The 24,996-nt window shown below is 43.7% G+C and overlaps 1 long non-coding RNA gene across 2 annotated transcripts in view; it reads right to left on the bottom strand.

Moving 5' to 3' along the window:
• Nucleotides 1-10,825: 10,825 nt before the first annotated feature.
• The window catches only part of LOC140074727 (uncharacterized), a 508,369-nt gene continuing 494,198 nt past the window's right edge, over nt 10,826-24,996 (bottom strand). For both annotated transcript variants that reach the window (XR_011849260.1, XR_011849259.1), the window contains one exon: nt 10,826-11,242. This is a non-coding gene — a long non-coding RNA (uncharacterized lncRNA). The remainder of the gene's footprint in view (nt 11,243-24,996) is intronic.

Here is a 24,996-nt window from a genome sequence, read left to right on the forward strand (position 1 = left end):
AGACCTGCATCTGCATAGTAATCTTGGTTATGGTGTTGTTTTTATGTAGTAGACTTGTTTCTGGTAATTTATCTATGTAGTATTCTTGTTTTTTTTGTTTTTTTGCTGTATCTATGTAGTAAGATTTTGTTGTAGTTTCTATGTAATAAGATTTGTTAATACTGTATCTATGCAGTAAATGTCAGGTCATTTAAATATTATAGACCATTGGGGTGGCTACAATTTTCTTGCAGTGCAAGACCCATCATAGTCTTATGTCTGTGATGTGACTTGCCAGTCAGGGACCCCCGAAATGCCTAGTGGCTGCTATGTTCTTGTTCAAGACACTCAAACTTTAGTTTTGAGCCATAAAGTGACTGTTTCATGTTCTAAATTACAAAGCGACTTAATAGATTTGCTGACTCTTCAGAGACTCCAGCTTGACTCTTTTTCACTCCCTACGACTACTATCTCAATACAACATTCAAAGTTATCTCACAGAATATAGAAGGACATTATTTGGAACATATCACTGTCCTTGATAACTGGTTGTTAATAGCTGTGTATTTGGACGTTAATATAATGTTGATCAAGTTGTATTTGTATTTCTATATTACAGAGTAGTAAGTAGTAGTAAGTTTGTACCGTTTGTCATACCAATATATAGGTGTGAGTTCTGCATCTCTCCGAGACACTGCTTAGCTATCGAGAATTTGCTTCCAGCACAGCAGGTGAGGCAATAACAGGTATGGATGTTGAATATGCTGATACAGCAAATGTGTCATTACCTAAGGTTATAGTAGAAGTCAGGCCAGACAACATTCACTATAAGTGGTGCACAGGAACAGCAGGAACTCTGCAACAGTAGAACAGTAATTTAAGGACAGCAACATCTGTATTTGACAAAGTGTAGACCTTGCTGCTCCCTACTGGGGGAAAGTGCTGTTCTTTCAGCTAACTGTTAAGGTAATGCCATAGCTAACCAAAGTACGCAAACTACACTTATTTCATAAACCTTGCGCTGCTGCAAACCTTTAACCCCTTAAGGACGCAGCCATTTTGCAGGTTAAGGCTCAGCCCGATTTTTTGGATTCTGACCTGCGTCGCTTTATATGGTTATAACTTTTGAACACTGTTACTTATCAAAACGATTCTGAGATTGTTTTTTCCCCACATGTTGTACTTCATTTTAGTGGCAAATTTTGGCTGATAAGTTTTGCGTTTATTTACAAAAAAAAAGAAAATATGATAAATTTTTTGAAAAATTTGCCATTTTCGAAATTCAAAATCATTGCGTTTCCAGGCAGATAGATTTACCACCTAAATAAGTTGCTGAATAACATTTCCCATTTGTCTACTTTACATTTTCATAATTTTTGATATGTCTGGATAATTTATTTTGATGTCACGCGGCTTACAAAAAGAATATCGCTTTTCCGGATTTTCAGAATTGACTATTTTGGGGATAAATACAGTTTTGAATGAAATTTTACATATTTAGCATCAAAACCCCTATATAACCAACCCATTTTCAAATCTGCACCCCTCAAGCTATCAGAAACCGCTTTTACGAAGATTGTTAACCCCTTGAGATCTTCATAGTAATTGAATCAAAATGGAGGTGAAATTTAGAATGGTCAAATTGTTCCCTTATACGTTCATTTAGCACTAAAATTTACACATTTCCAAAATATAAAAAGAGAAAACTCACCATACAATTTGTTCTGCAATTTCTCCTGAGTACAAAGACCCCCCACATGTGGCCGTTACTTGTTTTATGGGCGCACAGCGAGACGCAGAAGGGAAGGAGCACCCTGCAGCTGCCAGGATTTTAGTTTCCTCATTGGCCCCTTTTGAAGGCTATAAAATTTTCGCTTTTGCGTTATTGGGGCCATGTGATGCCATTTTTTTTGCGCAATGAGATGCTTTTTCCATTGTTACCATTTTGGGGTTGGTATCACCTATTGTTGAAAATTTAGGAACTTTTTTTGAGGGCAGGAGTAGAAAAGCATCAATTCTGTACTGGATTTTTTACTCTTTTTTTTTTTGGTGTTCACCGTATAGACTAATAATCATGTTATCTTTATTCTATGGGTCGATACGATTACGGGGATACCAGACTTGAATATATTTTCTTACGTTTTACTAAATTTGTCAAACAAAACCCTAATGTGGGGAAAAATCTATCATTTATGTATTGCCGTCTTCCAAGTGGCATAACATTGTTACTTTTTTGGCTACGGAGCTGGTTGATGGCTTATTTTTTGCGGGACATGTTGTGCTTTGCACCAGTATCATGTCGGAGTACACATGGTTTTTTGATCGCATTTTATAGCATTTTTTGTGGGATTGAATAGCTAAAAATCATAATTTTTGGAAGGTTTATAGCAGTTTTTTTTTACGGCGTTTATCGTGGGGGTTCAATAATGATTTACTTTTATTCTACGGGTTGTTACGGACGCGGTGATACTATATATGTGGGGTTTGTGTTATGATTTAGACTTTTTTTTTAGTTATATGTCTCTTTATATGTTTTGGGGGTTTTGGGCATTTTTAGTGATTTATTACTTTATTTTTTTATTGAATAACATTTTTTTTTTTACTTTTTCACTTTTATACCATGGGACATGAACAAGCAATATTCTGATTGCTTCTTCATGATAATATTCTGCAATACTGATGTATTGCAGAGTATTATCAGTGTCAGCCTATACACTTGCATAGGCTGGCACTGTGCCAGTAAGATGACGTCACAGACGCCATCTTACCGGCAATTCTTGCAGGTAACTCTGGGGTCCAGATCGGACCCCAGAGTTGCTATAGCAACGATCGGCGCCCCCCGAAAACGGTTCGGGGGGGCCGATCGTGGGGGAAAGACCCCCCAGAGGCATGTTAGATGCCGCGGTCGCGCTGACCGCGGCATTTAACGGGTTAAGCACCCGCGATCGGAGTCAACTCTGATCGCGGGTGTTACACTGGGGTGCCGGCTATCAGTCACAGCCGGCACCCCGTGTTTCCCGATGCCGTTTCGGCTCAGATCTTGAGCTGAACCGGCATGGGCTCAGCGTCCGATATATTGGACGCTGAGCGCTAAGTCATTGAGCTCAGCGTCCGATATATCGGACGCTGAGCGTTAACGGGTTAATAGTAATAAAAAATAATTTTGTGATAATATATCAAAGTTAAAGGGGTATTCTCATTTCAGCCAATTATTTTTATTATGATGAAAAATTATACATTTTTCCAATGTACTTTCTGTATCAATTCCTTGCGGTTTCCTAGATGTCTAGATTGCTGTGATTCTATAGAAAGCTTCTATGTTTACTTCCAGTGGACAGAAATCTGACCGTGGTCACACAGGTGCACGGCTCGTTAGTATTATAGAGAGTAATCAGAGCTGTGTGTTATAACGAGCCGTGCACCTGTGTGACCATGGTCAGATTTCTGTCCACTAAAAATAAAGAACAAAGCTTCCTATAGAATGACAGCAAGCAGAGATCTAGAAAACCGTGAGGAATTGATAGAGAAAGTATATTGGAAAATTGTATAACTTTGCATTATACAAACAATAACATTTATTTGCTGAAGCAGGAATACCCCTTTAAGGTAGTTTAGGTCTACAGGCAGGAATGTGAATGCAACAACAATAGAGTAATAAATATAAATTTATTGACATTTATAAAGTGGAGGTAAAAACGTTGCTGGAGGTTCAAAAAGAAGTCTTGTGCGTGCCTTTTATTATTACACATTTTATTTAACACATGTAAGTGAGACAACCAGTGAAAATTACAATCTACAGCCGAGAAGAAAAAAATCTGGATTGTTATTTTTGGTTGCTTGTAGGAGTATTTCTGTATGACTTAACAGATTGCAACATTGCTAATTATCCATGGCTGCTGTAAACAAGTGTGGTAATGCAGAATGTTTTTGCGCTGTACCATGTAGATGGATTTTACATCACTGAATATAAAAAGACTGGGAAGTAAGGAGGACGTGGGCTACTACTCATTTAAGGATCTACTTCAGACACTTACATTAAAGGGGTTGGCCACTTTACATCATGTTTTTTGTAATGTGTGTAACTGTGGGGGGCAGGATATTAGGTAGTTTACCCATATACATCTATTAATTGTTCTGCTCTGCTTTCTTGATATGTAAAGAGAAGCCTCCTGTCTTTTACCTCATCAGCCAGACATTACTGTCCATAAAATGGCTGCAGATGGAGGGTCATTTGATCACTGTCTATGAACAATCACCCTGTGAGAGACTGTCTATAAACAATCACCCTGCCATTAATACTATCATCAGTTAGGATCACATGACCCTTCATCTGCAGCCATTTAATGGACAGGACTGATGAGGTAAAAGACAGGTGCAATGTCCACCCACTGGGGAGCAGCTAGATTTCCGGTTACCTGAATGGCTGACTTGTAGTTTGGCCTAGCTCCAGGTCACTGGTGGGTTGATCCAGGAGAACAGGCCTCATCCACAGCCATCAGAGCCAGCAGGGGGATGCAAGAAGAAGGGAGGTCACAGTCTAGTGAAGTGTTCCCCTTGGAGTATGGTGTATGCGTGCTAGTAGATCTTCTGACCTATGGTGAACGGGAGGCCCATGGTGTTAGCAGCAGCAAGCCAGGGATTACACAAAGACACAGGGATCTTGAACAAAAACGCAGTCTTTAATGGCACACAGTCCAACGAAGCAGCAGGTAACAGGCTGTAAAGGTTCCTCTGCTGTAGTGTACCCAAGGCCGGGGATTGGTTGGTTGTGTATCATGAGTTTGGAGTGTACTTCAGCCATGGTCCAGTGGTTAGGGGCTGGCTAGTAGTAGCCAAGAAGGACTTTGCAGCTCGGGAAACAATCTGGATGCAGTCTCTACAGTAGCGTTACACAGAGCTGCTGGTGTCCCTCAGAAGGAAGTCCGGAACAAGTTGTGTGACTGCCTCAGAAGACTGGCTAATACTCCACACCGAGCCGAGCCTTGCAATGAGCTTCCTTTTATAAACTCCAGCATGAGCTCACCGCAATGTAGTCTGGGTTTACATTTAGTATCAACATAAAACACCTAGAATTAGCATACAGAGCTGACCACACTCTGTCAACTAGCAAGGAGGCGCACGGGAACCAGCTTTTCATAAAGACCCCTCCAGTGGGCTATTACACAGGAGACTTCACTTTACATATCAAGACAGTGGTGCAGCACTTTTTATAGGTGAATATTGATACGTGACCTAAAATCCTGCACCCCACAGTCACTTATAAAACACATGAAGTAAAGTTACAAACCTCTTTAAGTGGTATTGTCTATTGTAGTGGCTGAACTTCATACCTGTGTGCAGCTGTCATTCCAGTTCTTTAATGTATTTACTCCAGGAGGCTTAATACATATGCATGCCTCATGATAATGGCGCAATCCAACCAGAATCGCTTGGCCTGTGTAAACAATATAAAACATGCCAGGGCAGGCTGGAAGGATAGCTGGCAGGATAGTTGGTGCTCCAGGGCAGGCTGGCAGCAGGGCCGATTTTAGACAAAGTGGGGCCCTGGGCAAAACTAAAAGTGGGGCCCCAAAATAAAACTTTTATGAACAGTCACATTAGTACAGTATATCAGGAGGGGCCCTGGACAGGACAGGGGGCCCTGGGCAAATGCCCAGTTTGCCGCCCCTTAGCGCCGGCCCTGGCTGGCAGGACAGCTGGCGTTGCAGGGCAGGCTGGCAGAATGTTAAGTTCCAGCATCACTGGAAGGAAGGCAGGCTTACGGGTTCCAAGTTCGCTGGCAAAATACTCAGAATTCCAGTCCAGTACAGTCCTGTCCAGTCCAGCAACAGGTACAAGCCCAAAACAAGAATAGTCAATAATTATCAGCCCCAGGTCACGTCCAAAGCATCTGAAATCTCATCAAATCAGCAGCAACCAAGCCAGTAGATGGAAAGCTGGGTGTTCACAATCCTGCCACCAGGAGAGTGGTTCTATCCACTCAGCAGCAAATAAATGTATGGCACCTTACATGATGGAGCTACAGTATAAGATGCACAATCTACTTCTATTTTGTGCTGTTATAAAATTCTATGTGCACTTTTGTCTTTTATGCTTGTTCTGAGATTGTACATTATGTAATTTGTCAATTTAGAAGAACATGACTCAAAAGCTGAGATTTCATGTCTATTTTGGCACAGTGGATATATTTGAAAATTGGAACTGAAAGCAAACACATCGCCTTCTATACAAATGGGCAGCATAAATGTGCCAAGAAATAGGCTGGGAGTAAGATGTTCTCAGTTCATGTTTAATGGTCAATTAAATGGTCAAAAATGTTTCATAATTAATCATTAACAATTAAGTGTTTAGGAGTGCTTGAGATCTGTCCTCAACACTTCTGTCATCAACACTTATAGAGGACCTGTCACCTTTCCTTACATGTCTATTTTGTTAATTACTTGTAATCCCCAGGAATTCTAAATCATCATTTCTAAGAACTGCTTGTTGTGTTGGCTAAATTCACAACTAGGTTTTTTTCTCAATGTCTGCACACCCACAAACAAAAAACAGAGTTTTCCCACAGACAAAAGTTAGGCCCTATCCACGGGATAGGGCCTAACTGGCTGATCAGTGGGGGTCTCAGTGCTGAGACCCCTACATATCACAAAAACAAGAGGTCCATCGGACCCCTCATCGCTCTGCAGACTAATGGAGAAGACAGCTGTGTATGACCGTTCTGCTCCATTAATCACTATGGAGCTGATGGAGATAGGTGAGCGCTGCTTTTGGCAATTTCCGTCAGCTCCATAGAGATTAATGGAGCAAAGCGGTCATGCGTGGCCTTCTAAGCCATTTGTCTGTCGGGGCATGGGTACGTGGGACCCCATGGGACCCCTCGTTTTTGTGATCTGTGGGGGTCTCAGCACTGAGACCCCCACTGATCAGCCAGTTAGGCCCTATCCCGTGGGACTAGCTTTTGTTCATAGGAAAAGCCCTTTAAATATATGTTATTGATGATTCATGAGAGTAACACAAAGAAATTTTAAGAAAAAACGTTTGCATGTAAAAAAAACGGTAAAGTACCGTGTGCATATGGGTCACTGCTGGGAATACCTTTAGATGGCAGCTGTAAGCCTACCCTCACATGGCCGTTGTTTTTTTACTGCCCATAATTTCATAAATCTCTTTTATATGGGCCATTTTTTTGTGTGTGTCATCTTTTTTTGTGGATCTGCAGAAAAAAATAGGCTACTAAATAATTGTGTTACCTAGCAACTTATCCACAAATACGGATGGCACACAATGACACCAATGTTGCATTAGCATTTTTACAGCCCTATATACTTCTATAGAAGGGCAGAGCTGCAAATACGCCTTAGAATAGGACCTGCTTTTTTTTTTTTCTCAAGGGCACTAGACACGGACATGGGTGTTTGAAAAATACTCAATTGTGTGTGTGAGCCCATAAAAAGCCATGAGGACGTGAGCAAGGCGCAAAAACTACAGCTACAACACATATGTTAAATATATTTGTGACTCCAGTCCTTTAAAGTATGGACTCTAGGGGTATAAAGAGGACCTGTTAAGTCGATTTGAAGTCTTAAACCAACTACAGGTCCACATAGACCTGTGGTTTAGGGTCCCAAATCGACCTGTATATATATCAACTTTGCATTGCCTTAATTAAAAAAAAAAATTATACTTACCTGGATGTGAGTCCGATGAGGTGCATTGGATTGGTTGTGGGAAGTAAAGCTAGGACAATATCCAGTCTGCCATGACAGCCAGGAGTTTGTGGTAAACTCCCAGGTCTGTCATTAGGCAGCATCTGCAATGGTCTGTGAGTAAAATGACACCTTACACAGCTCTGTTCGCTAAGGTAAGAAAAAGTTATTAGGGTCAGAATACAGGAAAAAAATCAAGATTTTATTTTCTATAAAAGGTTTTAATTTTTTTTAAATCTATTAAAACATAATAAAACCTATATAAATGTGGTATCTCTGTGATCATACTGGTAAAAAAAAAATCAATATGAGGTGTTTTTTGGAGCGCACAGTGAAAGTCGGACAAACAGAGCCCACAAGACAATGATACAAGTGTGTTTTTTCACCAATTTCACCACATTTGGAATTTTTTTCCAGCTTCCCAGTACAAGAGGTATTAAATACTGTCACTAAGAAGGACAATTTGCTGAAAAAAAGAAAGCCTTCATACCGCTTTGTACACAGAAAAAATTAAAAAAGTAATGGATTTTTGAGGATGGGGAGCAAAAAATGGAAACAGAAAAATGATAAAGGGCAGTGGTGCTATGGGATTAAACTAATCACCTTCATCCACAAATCTCTGCACAGTGCAGGACATCCCCAATTCTCTTTCCACATCTCCGTCAACCTGTGCTCTTCGATCTGCCAATGATATTAGATTTTCTTCATCAATCCATATCTCCCATGTACAACCCCAAGTCTTCTCCCAAGCTGCACAATTCTCAGGAATACCCTGACCCGTACTATCAAACTAAGGCTCATGCTCCCCACATTTATGGTGGTTGTGACAAGGACGCAAAATTTGTGGCCAGATCACGTCCCCCATAGAGGTCTATGGTACCTGACCACGGTGTGGTAAGCTTACTGTGTCTCACCATACTGTGATCTGGCTGCTTGGCTTTCAGTGGAGAGGGGAGGGTTGAGGAGCGCTCAGCACCGAGACCCCAACTGATCAGCACTGACCACGGGATAGGGCCTAACTTTATTTTGTTAGAAAACCCCATTAAATTAAAATAGCGCCCAAATGTCCAAAACGCTACTTTTACAACATTTTACATCACATAAAAAATGTAATAAAAAGTGATCAAAAGGTGGCACTTGGGTGTAATGAAAACAACAGCTCAGCTGGCAAATAATGACACCTGACACAGCTCTGTACACGAAGTATGAAAAACGTATTAGCGTCAGAAGATGGCAAAACAATTTTATTTTCGTACACATTGGGGCTTATTTAATAAGGGTCCGCGGATTGCATTCCCGATGGACTTCCTGACATTTTCGGGATTTGCACTGCTGTGATAGCTATTTAGCAGGTGATTTTTCTTTTTTTAAAGATATTTATTGGGTAGAAGAAATGCTATACAGTCAAAATTGGAAATACAACGTTCAGTAAGCACATATTTTACATATCGAGCAGATATATTGTGGTGAGATATTACTTCTTTCTACCCGGTATAATCCTGTGACTTCTATATTACATATCAATAGACAACAGAGACACAATGTGCGTCTCTTAGGAACTTTCAAATGGCCTCTAGCAGGTGATTGTGTCGCACGCGATCGGATCTTGGCGCAGCGGCGCCAGCTTTCATGCGACAGAAATCGGGGGTGGGACATCAGATGATCCGACTGTTTCGGACTGAGCGCAGGATGTAACATTCAATTTGTGTCACAAGACAATGCACTTAAATACACCAGGAAGAAGAAGGTGAACTCCGGCTGACATCATGGTGCCTGCGAGGGACACTGCGGGGACATGGAGCCGAAGCCGGAGCATTGCTGTATAGAAGAGGACCTGCCAGGGTGGCGTTGGAAGGGGAGTACACTGTATGTTTTTTCCTATAGGCATTATATTGGGGCAGGGGCTGCAGGCTAGATACCACAGGGGGCTGGCAGGCTAGATACCACAGGGGGCTGGCAGGCTAGATACCACAGGGGGCTGGCAGGCTAGATACTACTGGGGGTTTGCTGGCTATATACTGGGAGGCTGTGACCAATGTGTTTCCCACCCTCGGCTCATACAGTCAACAGATTTTACCAGTTTTTTGTTAGGGGTCTAAGCTTATACTCAGGTCGGCTTATATATGGTAATTATTCTGATTTCTTATAAATTGAATGTCTGGCCCAGTGTTAAAGCACTTATAGCTCTTGTCTTACTCCTTCTTTCTCGTAGATTGTAAGCTCTTGTGAATAGCACCCTTACTCCTATTGTCTCATATGACCATGTTATTACTCTGTAATGTCTTATTTTTTTTGTATACTGAATGTACCCCATGATCTGTAAAGCGCTGCAGAATAAGATGGTGCTATATAAATAGAGCTTTATCACTATTATTATTATAATTACTATTCCTCTAAGCTTAGGTTTGTGAACATACACCGTTGGAATAGGGTAGAGATTAAGGGAATATCTCGGTAAGGCAAACATCAAAGTGCATTACTATCACTCGCAAAGAGAAATGATCTGATAGCTTTTTGTTTAACCTAATTCAGATAAAAGTATAGATTAGTCAGAATATACACTGCTCTATGAAACGATGAGCAAAGCTGTAGAATTTATAGTACGGCTCATGGATGCAGGATTAGGATGTAAGAGGCGATCACTCCTGTAATTTCAGGTGTGAATCCATGCCACTCTTTACAGGCCACACCCATTTTGTTCTACTAAAGTCGTTAAAGTATCTGAAAACTGTCTAAAACCCTTGATAGATGCGGTGCACAAAGATTTGGTGCAAATTATGACAGATTAAAAATGTGCCCCGTTATTTCAGAATCAATGTACTTTCTGACCCCATGACTGTTTCTCCATTGTACATTTGTAATAAATTTTGTAGAAATATGGCTCTTTGTACTCTTTCTTGTCTTAGGCCATTTCCATTGACCATACTTGCCACTTTCACTATTCAGGTAATGGTGCATGAATCATGTTAAGGAATTGTATGGGGCCACTATGCCCATTGTGTTTAAACAATGACCCATTGTGCCCCACTCCACAAGCTGGTGACACCACTCTTTTGGCTACATGACAGGCACAAATATCCTTGCAGAAAGCATCAGCAAATTCAGAGGAAGTTTGCTATAATTTTAATACTGTATGTTTGTTAGTATTGTAATTACACATGTTAACCACAAAATTAAGTTAGACCTCCAGAGTAATATATCATCACTTTACTTGGCATCTAACAGTAGAAAGGAAATTCTATGTAATGCCTGTTTAGCCAAGAACTGGCCACAGTGGTGCCCTACCGCACACAATCACACGTAAATATATACCAGCAATAAATGTACTGCACACCTGGGCTGCCATAAGATGGGCACATACATCACTTCCTGTTGCAGCTGTTTCCTTGTTCTTCTGTGCTGGCCTCGTCTGTCCTAGTCTTCGTCTACTCTTTATTGGCAGTCCTTCTCCATCAGGTGTAGAACGTCATGACAGCTTCTCCTCCCATGCCTTTGTTCACTGCAGAATTTGTTGCCTGCTGACTTTGGCCTCTGGAGAATATCTCCACACTGCATCCCTAAAAAATTTCAGTCAACATAATATTTTTGAAAAAGACCACCATCTATGTTATTTAATCTATGATTTAGTGCAGCCAGGTCCTTCTCACCAAAAGATTCCCCCCTAGGACAAATGTTGCAAGTGGATTATTAGACCCCAGGTGCATGACCTTACATTTGGATGCCCAAACACTCAGTGTGGGTCATTTATCTTTAGTCAGAAGAAAAATGAAGAAATCAGGCGATACCTTTTTGAGGCTGAGTACCATATATTTGATGGTGAGCTTTCAAGAATACTAGTTCTCTACGTCAGACATGATGTTATGTATGAAACATAAAATTCACAGTATTCAATACACTCTATGCAGTGATCATCAAAGGATATAAAAAAAAAACCCTGATTGATAAATAAATCTTATTATGACAAGATGGCAATAAAAAAAACTTAAAAAATTGTGATAAATCACAAGAGAGCCCTGGCTCTTATCTGCTTGTGGCCTCCAGGTTAGAGATAGCGGGTCATGAAGCTGGCATGAAAGTTAAGACCCCTTTCTAACTTATGCTTGGCGGTGAGGCAATGGGAATATATTATACCTTAATGGTTTCCCATGTAGTATAATGCTCCCTTCTTGTGGCCAACCCCCCTATGGACACATATAACACCCCTCTTCATTTTATCCCCTATTTATTTGGCCTCACACACTTTTAGTGCCCTAACTTCTGGACTCCTAGCCCCCCCCCCTTTACATTGTCCTCCATCCCCCTCATATTGTGGATCCTGTACTCAATCTCCCTCATATTGATGCTGCAGTCCTCCATAACCCTCATATTGTGGCCCCCTGGCCCCCATCCTCCTCATATCATTGCCTTCTTCCTGCATCCAACTAATATTGTGGCTCCCGACATCCATCCCTCTCATATTGCGGCCCTCTGTCCTCCATCCTCCTCTTATTGTAGCCCCTGTCATCCTACTGTAACTGTATTAAAATGGGACTTTCCCACCAAATCCAGAACAGTTGAGAGCCATGTCATGGCATGCATGTTCAAGCACTGCTTTGGTTTGAGAAACATTAAGGGGTATTCCTACGGAGACAAGATTCTTAAATATACTCAGGACAACAAAATAATATACTTCCCTGATAATATTATACTTTCACAGATAAAATTCCAGCCTGTCTTTCAGTCCTGGAGTATACACTTTTGGTTGATCTGGTATCCGTAAATCTTTTAGATATGGTCGGGCAGGGCAGATTGTTCTCATGAATGGCTTCTCTTGTCTTCACACTGCAGTGCTCTTTGCCTCCTGCTCTTCCCCCTTGCATTACAAGGCAAGCTCAGGCACAGACACTTCCTGCTGGAAACCAGTTTGCAAAGGCTGACTCTACAAGCTACAGGTAAGATAAGATCTTTATAACTGAAGCAGCGGTTTGGTAGAGCTGATAATGGGTGTTACAGCTGAGATATAGCAGGCTGAAGTGTGTCATGTTGTATATCTATCTAATGGATCTCATCCATCATCTCTCGTCTTTTATTTGTCTCATCTCTCTTTTTCTGTGTGCCAGATACTAGCAAATATTCAAAAGCTAAATGAAAGTGTAGATTAACCTGTACCCTAATAATCTAAGCACATTGTCAGCACACAGCATCTCACAGCACAGAGGGATCATAAGTCCCCGCCCACATTCTGAAATATTGTACTGACCATCACTGAGTGATAGGAGCTAAAACAGCAATAAAACTGAGTAAAATTTTTAAGTAAGGGGTTAAAAATGATCTTTATTGTGTAAACATCACTAGGGCATTAAAATTTGAGAACTTTCTTTCATGGACAACCCCCTTTAACCTCCTGTCCTGTGGATCTGTGTGTCCCAGCGCTAAGACTATGAACAATCAGCCATTTTGCACATATCCTTTGAAAGAAAACGACTACTATTTTCCTACCAGTGCTCTTTGTACTTCTGACTTGAGTTTGATTTGTCAGCAGTCTTGTCGCATATTCCCTGCTGCTCAGTTACCATTTTTTCGGATCTTTTTCTCAAACTGTGTGACTGTTTCCATTTGTAGATCACTATATCTCCCTGTGTCCTAGGTAGTAAAATCATACAGCAGGCTCTTGTGGCTGGTGTGCATTATGCGTGTGGTATTCAGTTATGTGCAGCCAAGCATGCACTGACATCTACAAATAAAGATGAACAAGACTGAATTATGTATTATTTATAGCTTTGAATTTCATGTATTTCCAGCCCTTCAGTTCTTACTTGTATAGAAAAATCTGCTTATATTCTCTCCAGTGTTTACATATTCAAAGCACTTGGCTTGTGAAATGAAATAAGCCAAGCGTTAGGGAGCAGTGGGAAGAACCCTGATGCCGGTGTACACGAGCAGCAAATCAGGAGCAGAAAATACCCTGTGTATTCATGAAGGTGTCACCAAGTGAATCAGATGAAATCATCAGCTCTGATGTAACATACATGAAGGTCATCTGTCAACAATATACAAGCAAAATAGAAGACAAAATAAAGTCATACACATTAGATTGATGTAGGCAGCACCCAGGGGCGTAACTAGGAGACACGGGGCCCCAAAGCAGACTTTTGAATGGGTGCAAAGACATGGAAACAGTGCTTTCTACATTTGGGAATCTGTTTCTAATGGAATAGATATACTGGTTTTGCTTTTATCATGCATCATGACTAGAGATGGGTGAATTAGTGAAAATTCGATTCAACCCGGTTCAAATCGGATCGAAACGAATCACGGCATGTGACTTAATGGTACGTCACATGCCGTGTGCAGATGCATGGAGAGTGCTCACGGGCTGATCCCTCTCCATAGCCGGTAAGTCTTTTGTAGCACCAATCGCCAAAAAGATGGTGGCGCATTGGCAATCCGTCACCATTACAGCCTCGGGTCTTCCAAAGACAGTTTAACCCCTTCATTACAATGTGTGATGAGCATATTGTAACGAATGAGGGAAATCCCCATATACTGCCATATTGTAGTATGGCAGTATATGATATAATAATAATAATAATAATAATAATAATAATAATAATAATAATAATAATAATAATTCTTTTATTTATATAGCGCACACATATTACACAGCGCTGCACAAAGCATGTCAAATTGGTCCCTGTCCCCATAGGGCTCACAATCTAAACAGCCTACCAGTATGTTTTGGAGTCGATCAGACAACCTAAGGTTAAAGTACCCTAGGGAGTCTGATAAATAGTAAAAATAAAAAAGTTTAAATTTAAAAAAAAAAAAACCCTAAAAATTTAAATCCCTAGAACTGATATAAAAATAAATAAACAGTAAAAATCATAAACATATTAGCTATTGCCACGTCCTAAAATGCCCGATCTATAAAAATATAATAACGGTTTTTCACTGTGTTTAACTCCCTAGGTCGAAAATGGCACTTTTTTGTCATTTCGAAAAATATACAAAATTCAATAAAAAGTGATCAAAAGGCCGAACAGTCTTTAAAATGATAGCAATGAAAACGTCATCAAAAGTCACAAAAAATGACACCTCCCACAGCTCTGTAGACCAAAGTATAAAATAGTTATTAGCACCAGAAGATGGCAAAAAAAAAAATTTGTACAGGTTTTAATTTTTGTAAATGTATGAAAACATTATAAAACCTATACAAATTTGGTATCCACCATACAGTGAGGATCACTACCGCCATACAGTGAGACATACTACCGTCATATAGTGAGGGACACTACTGCCATACAGTGCGGAACACTACACCCATACAGTGAGGAACACTACCCCCATACAGTGAGGAACACTACCGTCATACAGTGAGAAACACTACCCCCATACAGTGAGGAACACTACCCCCATACAGTGAGGAACACTACCCCCATACAGTGAGGAACACTACCGTCATACAGTGAGAAACACTACCCCCATACAGTGAGGAACAATACCGCCATAGAGTGAGGGACACTACCGCCACACAGTGAGGAACACTACCACCATACAGTGAGGAACACTACTGCCATACAGTGAGGAACACTACCGCCATACAGTGAGCAACATTACCCCCATACAGTGAGGACTACAGCCATGCAGTGAGGAACACTACCCCCACACAGTGAGGGACACTACCCCCATACAGTGAGGAATATTACCACCATACAGTGAGGGACGCTACCACCATACAGTGAGGGACACTACCCCCATACAGAGAGGGACACTACCCCCATACAGAGAGGGACACTACCCTCATACAGTGAGGGACACTACCGCCACACAGTGAGGAACACTACCCCATACAGTAAGGAACACTACCACCATACAGTGAGGAACACTACCCCCATACAGTGAGGATCACTACCGCCATACAGTGAGACATACTACCGTCATATAGTGAGGGACACTACTGCCATACAGTGCGGAACACTACCGCCATACAGTGAGGAACACTACCGTCATACAGTGAGGAACACTACCCTGATACAGTGAGGAACGCTACCCCCATACAGTGAGGAACACTACCCCCAGACAGTGAGGAACACTACCCCCATACAGTGAGGTATACAGCCATACAGTGAGGGACGCTACTGCCATACAGGGAGGAATGCTACTCCCATACAGTGAGGAACACTACCGCCATACAGTGAGGGACACTACCCCCATACAGTGAGGACTACAGCCATGCAGTGAGGAACACTACCCCCACACAGTGAGGGACACTACCCCCATACAGTGAGGAATATTACCACCATACAGTGAGGAACACTACCCCCATACAGAGAGGGACACTACCCCCATACAGTGAGGGACACTACCCCCATACAGTGAGGGACACTACCCCCATACAGTGAGGGACACTACCCCCATACAGAGAGGGACACTACCCCCATACAGAGAGGGACACTACCCCCATACAGAGAGGGACACTACCCTCATACAGTGAGGGACACTACCGCCACACAGTGAGGAACACTACCCCCATACAGTGAGGAACATTACCCCCATACAGTGAGGAATACAGCCATACAGTGAGGGACGCTACCGCCATACAGTGTGGGACACTACTGCCATACAGTGAGGAACGCTACCCCCATACAGTGAGGAACACTACCCCCATACAGTGAGGAACACTACCCCCATACAGTGAGGAACACTACCTCCATACAGTGAGGACTACAGCCATGCAGTGAGGAACACTACCCCCCACACAGTGAGGAATACTACCCCCCATACAGTGAGGAATATTACCACCATACAGAGAGGGACCCTACCCTGATACAGTGAGGGACACTACCGCCACACAGTGAGGAACACTACCGCCACACAGTGAGGAATACAGCCATACAGTGAGGAACACTACCGCCATACTGTGTGGGACACTACTGCCATACAGTGAGGAACGCTACCCCCATACAATGAGCAACACTACCCCCATACAGTGAGGAACACTACCCCCATACAGTGAGGAACACTACCCCCATACAGTGAGGAACACTACCCCCATACAGTGAGGAACACTACCCCCATACAGTGAGGAACACTACCGCCATACAGTGAGGAACACCACCCCCATACAGTGAGGACTACAGCCATGCAGTGAGGAACACTACCCCCATACAGTGAGGAACACTACCCCCATACAGTGAGGAATATTAACCCCATACAGTGAGGAATATTAACCCCATACAGTTAGGGACGCTACCGCCATACAGTGAGGAACATTACCCCCATACAGTGAGGAACACTACTGCCACGCAGTGAAGAACACTAACGCCATACAGTGAGGAATATTACCCCCATACAGTGAGAAACACTCTCACTGTATGGAGGTAGTGTTTCTCACTGTATGGCGGTAGTGTTTCTCACTGGATGGGGGTAGTGTTCCTCACTGTATGGGGGTAGTATTCCTCACTGAATGGCGGTAGTGTTCCTCACTGCGTGGCAGTAGTGTTCCTCATTGTATAGGGGTAGTGTTCCTCACTGTGTGGAGGTAGTGTTCCTCATTGTATGGGGGTAGTGTTCCTCACTGTGTGGAGGTAGTGTTTCTCACTGTATGGCGGTAAACACTACAGTGAGGAACAGTACCACCATGTTCCTTTCTTCTTCCCAGAGTTCCCTGCCCCATATAACAAATTGTGCTCGTGGCCATTTTGCTAATATATGGAGTAAAAAAAATATATATATATTTTTTTAAAATTCAAAATTCGTTCCCTCGAATCACTGTAAACTTCGGATTCGTGACGAATCAAAGTTTTCCTGAAATTCTAAACGAATTTAGAATTCGCCCATCTCTAATCATGACGTTAGACTTCATGAATATCATACTTGATGTTGAGGGGGCTGCCTTATAACGTAACTAAGAGGCAATGGTTTCCTTATGCTGGAAAACATATTTGCATGTACGAATAAAAACTTTCTGCGTAAATATATAGATAGGTGGTATAGAAAATGTATTGCGGATAACCACTGTGGTTTGTTTTCCTCCTGCTTCAAGTCCCAGTTCTACATTTCAGATCCTTCTAGTATAAATCATAAGCAGTTTCTTGATTAATGCGAGTGTAATTAGTACAACGATACATGATGATGTCGAATTGAGATTCTCTATCCCCAAAATGTTGATTGAAGCATGCAAAGCGTGCTGAGCTGTGCGAGCCCAGGGGATCCAGGCATAAAAGGGAAAAGTCCAAATTCAATTTCTTCATTTAAATAATAGTGTCTCTGTTTGTTCCCATTCTCCTGGATGAGTATTTATTATAGATGCTATGTAAAATGTTCCAAATTCATAATGCATGATTTGTATTATAAGAGGATCAAAGCTTTGAAGCATCTATTTGTTCTGTCACAATAAGTGCATCTTGAAGAAACGCGTTTCCCACAACACAACATTTTATATGACAGCTTTCATAACTGTGTTGTAAATATCATGCAAAGCAAAGATGCTGCTGGCATTACCCAGGGCCCTGGGATATTAGAACAAAGTCACACAGGATTTCATCTAAATACAAACAGTAAAGCAAATAATGCGCCAAATATTTCATCATGGCAAATAAACATTTACACTGTCATTTTTTAGGATTATATTTGTACATTTCTTTGAGGATTGTTTGAAACAAGAAATCATTAGATAATGGGAAAGTGAACTGTCCTTGTTTTTCATGAGTGCTTTTAAACATATATTTAAAGGGAACCTGTAGTCTGATCTGAGGACAGCATGTTATAGAGCAGGAATAGATGAACATATTGTACACAGTGTCCTATCTGCAGGCAGCATGTTATAGACCAGGAGGAGATGAACATATTGTACGTAGTGTCCTATCTGCAGACAGTATGTTATAGAGCAGGAGGAGCAGAGCAGATTGTCCACAGTGTCCTATGTGCAGGCATTATGTTACAGTGCAGGAGGAGATGTGCAGATTGTACGTATTGGGGCACATTTATTTACCCATCCCGTCGTGATCCCCAAGTTGCGTTGTCCGGCGAAGATTCGGAGCTGCGGTAATTCACTAAGATCGTGCGTCAAATTTCCTGCATGTGTCGATTCCCCCGCTTAGGTCCGCCGGAGTTCATCTTCTTCTTCTTGGTGCATGTAAGTGCTTTGCTTGCAACACAATTTTGAATGTTCAATCCCAAACGGAAGAGCCTGATACAGAGACGGAGTAACAGAGCACACTGTACATAGTGTAGCATATTACAGAGCAGGATTAGCTGAGCAGATCAGCATAATGCATGTTATAGAGAAAGAGGAGCAAAGCAGATGAACATGTTCCTGGCAGATAGAAAACAGATATGCACATAGAGGAAGCACTGAGCAGATTGCAGATAATGGGGCTTATTTACTAAGGGTCGGTGAATCGCATTTCCATCAGACTTCCCAACATTTTCGGGGATTGCACGGCTGTGACAGCTATTTAGCAGGGGATTTTGTCACACACAATCAGATTTGGTTGGTTGCCATGGGCAACTAGAAATATTCTGACTTTCAGACAGCTTGATGAATCTGGCCCGATGTGTCCATATGGCTTGAACAAAGCCTTAGAAAGACCCTAAGTCGTGCCCTCATAATATCCCTTCAGGATGCAGGTTTACCCCCCTTATACACAAAGATATTTAGACATTCTAGTCCCTTTAGTACTTATGCTATAGGCATAAACGCTTCCCATTCAACTTATAGTATATTCATTCTACAACTAATTTTTGCAAGTCACAAATCAAATTTATATATCGTCCCAATTTATCATTGAGACTTTATTCATCTTATAACCATCAATTTACCCACATCCCTATTGTTGGATTATACTACCTTCAATCTGCTATGTTTGATTACTTACTTCAATATTCACTAATTTTTACCTTACCCCTTTTAAGCCAAATAACTTTCTATACTTCCCTTTACAGTCCCTGGCAATGTACCTAGGTTTAGTCAAACTTCCCATTCCCATACCTCTCCTCGCTCCAGTGCGAACCCCCGATACCACACGCCGATGTGCACATGACCGCATCTATTGTCTTTCTGATACCATTTAAAACCCTGGTGACCGGGTAAGATGATATATACAGCGCTTCTATCATCACCCGTGGGATTACTTAAATGGTAAATGTCACCACCCCATAGAATTAATAGGAACAAGTATTTATATACCCACCTCCATTAAAGAACCTGTTAAACCTTCGGGCTGCTTAAACCCGGGGGTTGCAGGACTGGCCGTGCTCTATTGCTTGAGCATGGCCCCCTCTCGATCCCTCCCACCCGGCAGCTCTGCTGGCCACATGGGGGTGCAGGTCCAGGATATTTATTCCCTGGTGTGGAGCATCCCGTCCTCTTTCAGGACAGCTCCGCACCTGGAAAGATATCCCGGACCTGCAAGTATGGCAGACCCCGCTCTCATGGCCTTGTTGGAGGAGAAGCTGCGGAGGGAGGGCTCCGGCTGGCTGGCTCCTCCGCTGCTGGCCAGCCCCGTGCCCGCTCCCCCCCTCCGGCATCGGACCCCCCCACTGCCTGTCCTGCACGGCGCGGTAGAGCGCCGTGCAGACTTAGCCCATCCCCTATTAAAACAAGGAGCCGTGCTCGGGCTCCCCCGACAGCAGGGCGCGCCTCGCGCACTGCTCCTGCTTCCCGCCGCACCTCTTCTGCAGCACGCGGGAGGTTAGCGGCGGGATCAGTTCCGGCCACGCGCGGGGAGGAAGGGGGGAGCCTGATCGCTCCCTCACTTCCTCCCGCGGACAACCTGGCTGCGCGATCGGATGCAGCGCAGGTTGCGAAGGCCAGCCCAATAATGCCCCTTCCAAAACAGCCGGGCCGGCTGGCCAGGTGGTTCGGGCTGGGAGCTTGCGCTAGTGCTGCGCCAGCCCCAGTGTCACTTCTCCCCCACCTCCTTCAACCCAAGTGTCAATGGCTGCTCAGCAGCCTGTAGTTGCACCCAACAGCACACATTCTACACTTCAGCCCCTGCTTCCCCAGGCGGGGATAGGGATTCCTCCGATAGTGATGAGCCCGCGAATTGGCGGCACGCTGATTCAGTGGCCGTCGATTTGCGGGACCGCAGTTACCGGGGTCACAGCAGGTCCAGTGTGGCCTGCAGCTGCGTGGATATTCCGCGCTACAGGCACCACTCGAGCGCCCGGTCTGCGAGGTCTAGTCCCCCAGAGGAAGGCTTGACGGCTGTCAAGCGCGTGGTTCTGTCCATAGGTAAGGAAATGTATACCAACTAAAAAATTTATATCATATCCCAGGTACATGTGGGTATTGATTCCAGCACCCACAAAAATGTGTAACTTGATGGACATCTGTCCGGATCCTTTCATGTATATATAGTATTTTATGAATGTTTGTTCACTTGACAGACATATAGTAATTATTTGTATCTTAACCCACGCCGCTTCTAGCCAGGAATACTGTCCCCTAGCAGATGTCTAATTGTAATATGGTATATATTTTATGATGTATTTACAATAAAATTGATTCTTTTTAACCTCTATATGACTAATGTGTAGTGGAATCTCTGTCTTTTGGTGTAATCCAGTGGGGAGGTGTAGACACCGATCCCGTTCTGCCCGATCCCCTTCCCGTTCCACATATTGCGGACGTAGGCGGTCACGGTCTCCCGGTCGGGACAGTAGGGGTTCTGTTAGATCCAGCTGGGGCCGGACATATTCCCGGCGCTCTTCATCATCATCCAGTGGTGGACACGGCCACCGCAGTGAGAGTCGGTCGAGAAGACGGCATTGAGCTTCTTCGCAATGTGGTGTTAACGAAGCAAGGGTGCCCCCGACAGATCCTCCTGCGGTAACCCCCAGTGCACCTCAAGCCCCTGCAACGCCAGCAGTGACGCTTCCAGCGGCGACATCTGTTGGTGAGTTATCTTGTGAAAATGGAAAAAAAATGCTGTACAAGGTGATGATGTAGTTGGTGCCTTGAGGGCGGTGTTAGCGAAGATGGAGGCTGTTGCCTCGGTGGTAGCTCCAGGGGCGTCAGCATTGCTGCCTGTGCAGGTTTCAGGTTCAGCAGGGATGTTATTCAGAGATACACATTTTTGTGGCGTTGCCCCTTTGGGTATGCGTTTAGCAGCTGACCTGAAGGAAAAGATAATAAGGTTTGAATTTGTTGATATTTGGGCGTTGTTGCCACTGGACCAATTAACAGTGGATAAAGAAAAGCGCTTTGAAAAAGGGGAAGAGAAGAAGCCGAAGGTGGCAAAGACCTTTGGTAACTGGTTGCAGGCGTTTGCCATTTTGTCAAGCGTTATTGTGCAGCAGAAGCCAGATTGTGCTCAGGATTTGTTTGTTTATTTAGACACTATCTATACCGCGCATAAGTTACACGGTGGTTCGGCATGGTGGCGGTATGATGAGGAGTTCAGGCGCCGCCTAGCGGTGACTCCTAAGGTTGGTTGGGCGTTTAAGGCGACAGATGTTTGGATACAGTTCATGATGTCACAGAAACCGCAGGCTCCCTTTCTTTCAGGAGCCGCCTCGGGTTCAGCTAACGGGGCGGCCTCCAAGAGACCTGGGTCCTGTTGGCTGTTCAATGAAGGCCACTGCCGTTTTTTTGCCTCCTGTAGATTCAAGCATGAATGCTCCATCTGCGGCGGGGCCCATTCTGCCCTCCGCTGCTTTAAGAGGCAAAAACCCATGTCCAGATCTGCTGCTAGTGGCAGGGGAGAGGACGCCGGTGCAGGTACAAAAGATGTGCCGGTGGCTTGGCAGCTACCATCTGACACAGGAGGCAAAAATGCTGCTTGATGGTTTTACTTCAGGTTTTTGTATCCCATTTGTCCCACAGTCTGGTTTGGTTTTATCTGAAAACTTAAAGTCAGTGAGGGATAATCCTGAGATCGTAGCTGAGAAGCTGTTGAAGGAAGTTGAGCTGGGCACGATGACGGGCCCCTTTTGTTGAACCATCCTTCGAAAATTTACGAGTGTCTCCGTTGGGTTTAGTGCCAAAGAAGGAATCGGGCAAGTTTAGGTTGATTCATCATCTGTCTTTCCCACCAGGGGACTCAGTTAATGATGGCATCCCTCGGGAGCAAGTGGCTGTCTCCTACACGTCCTTTGACAAGGCGATACTGCTGGTGAACAGGGCCGGTCCTGGTGCTCTTATGGCAAAATCGGACATTGAGTCGGCCTTCCGCTTGCTCCCGGTGCATCCATCTTGTTTTCACCTGTTGGGTTGTAAACTTGGTGATTCTTCCTTTGTCGATATGTGCATGCCGATGGGTTGTTCAATTTCGTGTAGATATTTCGAGATGTTTTTGGAATGGGTCGTCAGCTTGGAGTCTGGTTCCAACTGGGTGATCCATTACCTGGACGATTTTTTGTTTGTTGGTAAAAGGGAGTCAGGAGAATGTGAGAGGTTGTTAAATGTTTTTCGCTATTTTGCTAGTTATTTTGGGATTCCTTTGTCTGCTGGGCCCGGCCCAGCGCCTGTCGTTCCTGGGTATTTTCATTGACTCAGCCAGTATGACCTTCAGCCTTCCAGCGGACAAATTGTCTCGCCTAATCGACGATAATGACCTTTGCCTGTTGTCGGAAAAAGTGACTTTACAGCGCTTACAGTCGTTTTTGGGTCAGCTGACCTTTGCATGCCGAATATTCCCCATGGGTAGGGTGTTTTCTAGGAGGTTATCCCTTGCTACGGCTGGCACATCTAAGCCGTATCATCATATTCGTCTGACAGCAGTGCTGAAGGAGGATTTGAAGGTGCGGAGGTCCTTCTTGACAGATTACAGTGGGGTTACGGCTTTCCTGGAGACTGAAATTGATAATTCTGACTTGCAGTTGTACACCGACGCGGCTGGGTCGGTGGGTTATGGTGCCATATTTGGCAAACAGTGGTCAGCGGAACACTGGCCATCGGGTTGGATGTTAGACGGGCTGAATAAAAACTTGACTTTGCTGGAGTTATTCCCCATTGTGGTTGTCGTTGAGCTGTGGGGTCCTTCCATGCAGAATAAGAGGATACGTATTTGGTCAGACAATGAGAGCACGGTTCATGCCCTGAATAGCCTTACATCCAGTTCTTTACAGGTATTGGCGTTGCTTGCAGCTCAACATAGTTTTCAGGGCCAGGCACGTGCCGGGTGAACTTAACTCTGTGGCTGATGTGTTGTCTCGTTTTCAGCTCCAGTGTTTAAGGGATTTCCACCCCCTGGTGGACCCGGAGGGGTGCCCTTGCCCCCCCCTTCCTGTGGGACCTGGTGACATGCAGCTAGCACCATTGATGCAGTTTTCATTGGCCGCAACCACGTGGAGCAGTCATGGTAAGGCGTGGTGCGAGTGGTATAGCTTGCTGGTGCCGGATCGTGGGGACAAAATAATGACGGCGAAAGATACCACGCTACGGTACCTTGCTCTATTGCGCGCGCAGGGCATTTCGTTAGCTGCAGCAAAAAAGCAGCTGTCGGTGGTGGCCTTCGTTTTGAAGTTATAGGGGTTTCAGGATGTGACAAAAGATTTTCATATTTGGTTATTGTTAAGGGGTTGGGGCAAAGAGCGAATGGTCAGAGACACCCGGCTGCCAGTGTCTTTTTCGTTATTGCAGCGTCTGTGCATGGCGTCGGTCGACGTTTGCTCTTCTCCTTTCGAGGCACTTCTGCTTCAGTGTAGCTTCGCGCTGGCTTTCTTTTGCGCTTGCGTACAAGCCCCCTCCTTTTTGTGCCAAATCGATGGGTCGCCTTTTACGAGGTTTCAGTTAGTTTCATTGTATAAACGGGCTTTGGCCTCGGTGGAGGTTCCACCATCGGATTTTGGTACCCATTCTTTCTGTATCGGTGCAGCCACAGCAGCGGATGCCGCGGGACTCTCGGACTCCGACATCATTGTTTACTTTTGTTAATGTTGTTGGTTTTGTAAGTGTTTGTTAATATGTTTTGTTTTCTTTCATTGTTTATTATGTATTGGAAGTCACAGCTTGGCCTCTGGTGGAATCCTTGACCCTCTTGGGAATGAGATCAATCACCTGACGAATCAATGAGGACATGCCCACACGGAGGCGGGGCCTGGCATGCGAGGTGGTAAGAGGAGGGTCTCGGGTTCCCCATTTTGACCAACAGTTAATTTGTTTAAAGATTAAAGCTGTGGCCGACCCACCCATTTTTTATCCCAATTACGAGTCTGTGTTTTTGTCCGCTTGCCGGGTGGAAAGTTGGGGTACAGTGACGTTAGTACGGCCAGTCTTGATTCCCTCCATAACCCATTTTTTTCCCTTGCAGCTTGTTGATACAAACTTCCTTCCAAGCTTTTTGAGATTAGGACCCACGGTGAATGTCTATTTTATGTAACTTTT

The sequence above is a fragment of the Engystomops pustulosus genome, chromosome 8, assembly GCF_040894005.1.
Source record: "Engystomops pustulosus chromosome 8, aEngPut4.maternal, whole genome shotgun sequence".
Classification (NCBI taxonomy): domain Eukaryota; kingdom Metazoa; phylum Chordata; class Amphibia; order Anura; family Leptodactylidae; genus Engystomops; species Engystomops pustulosus.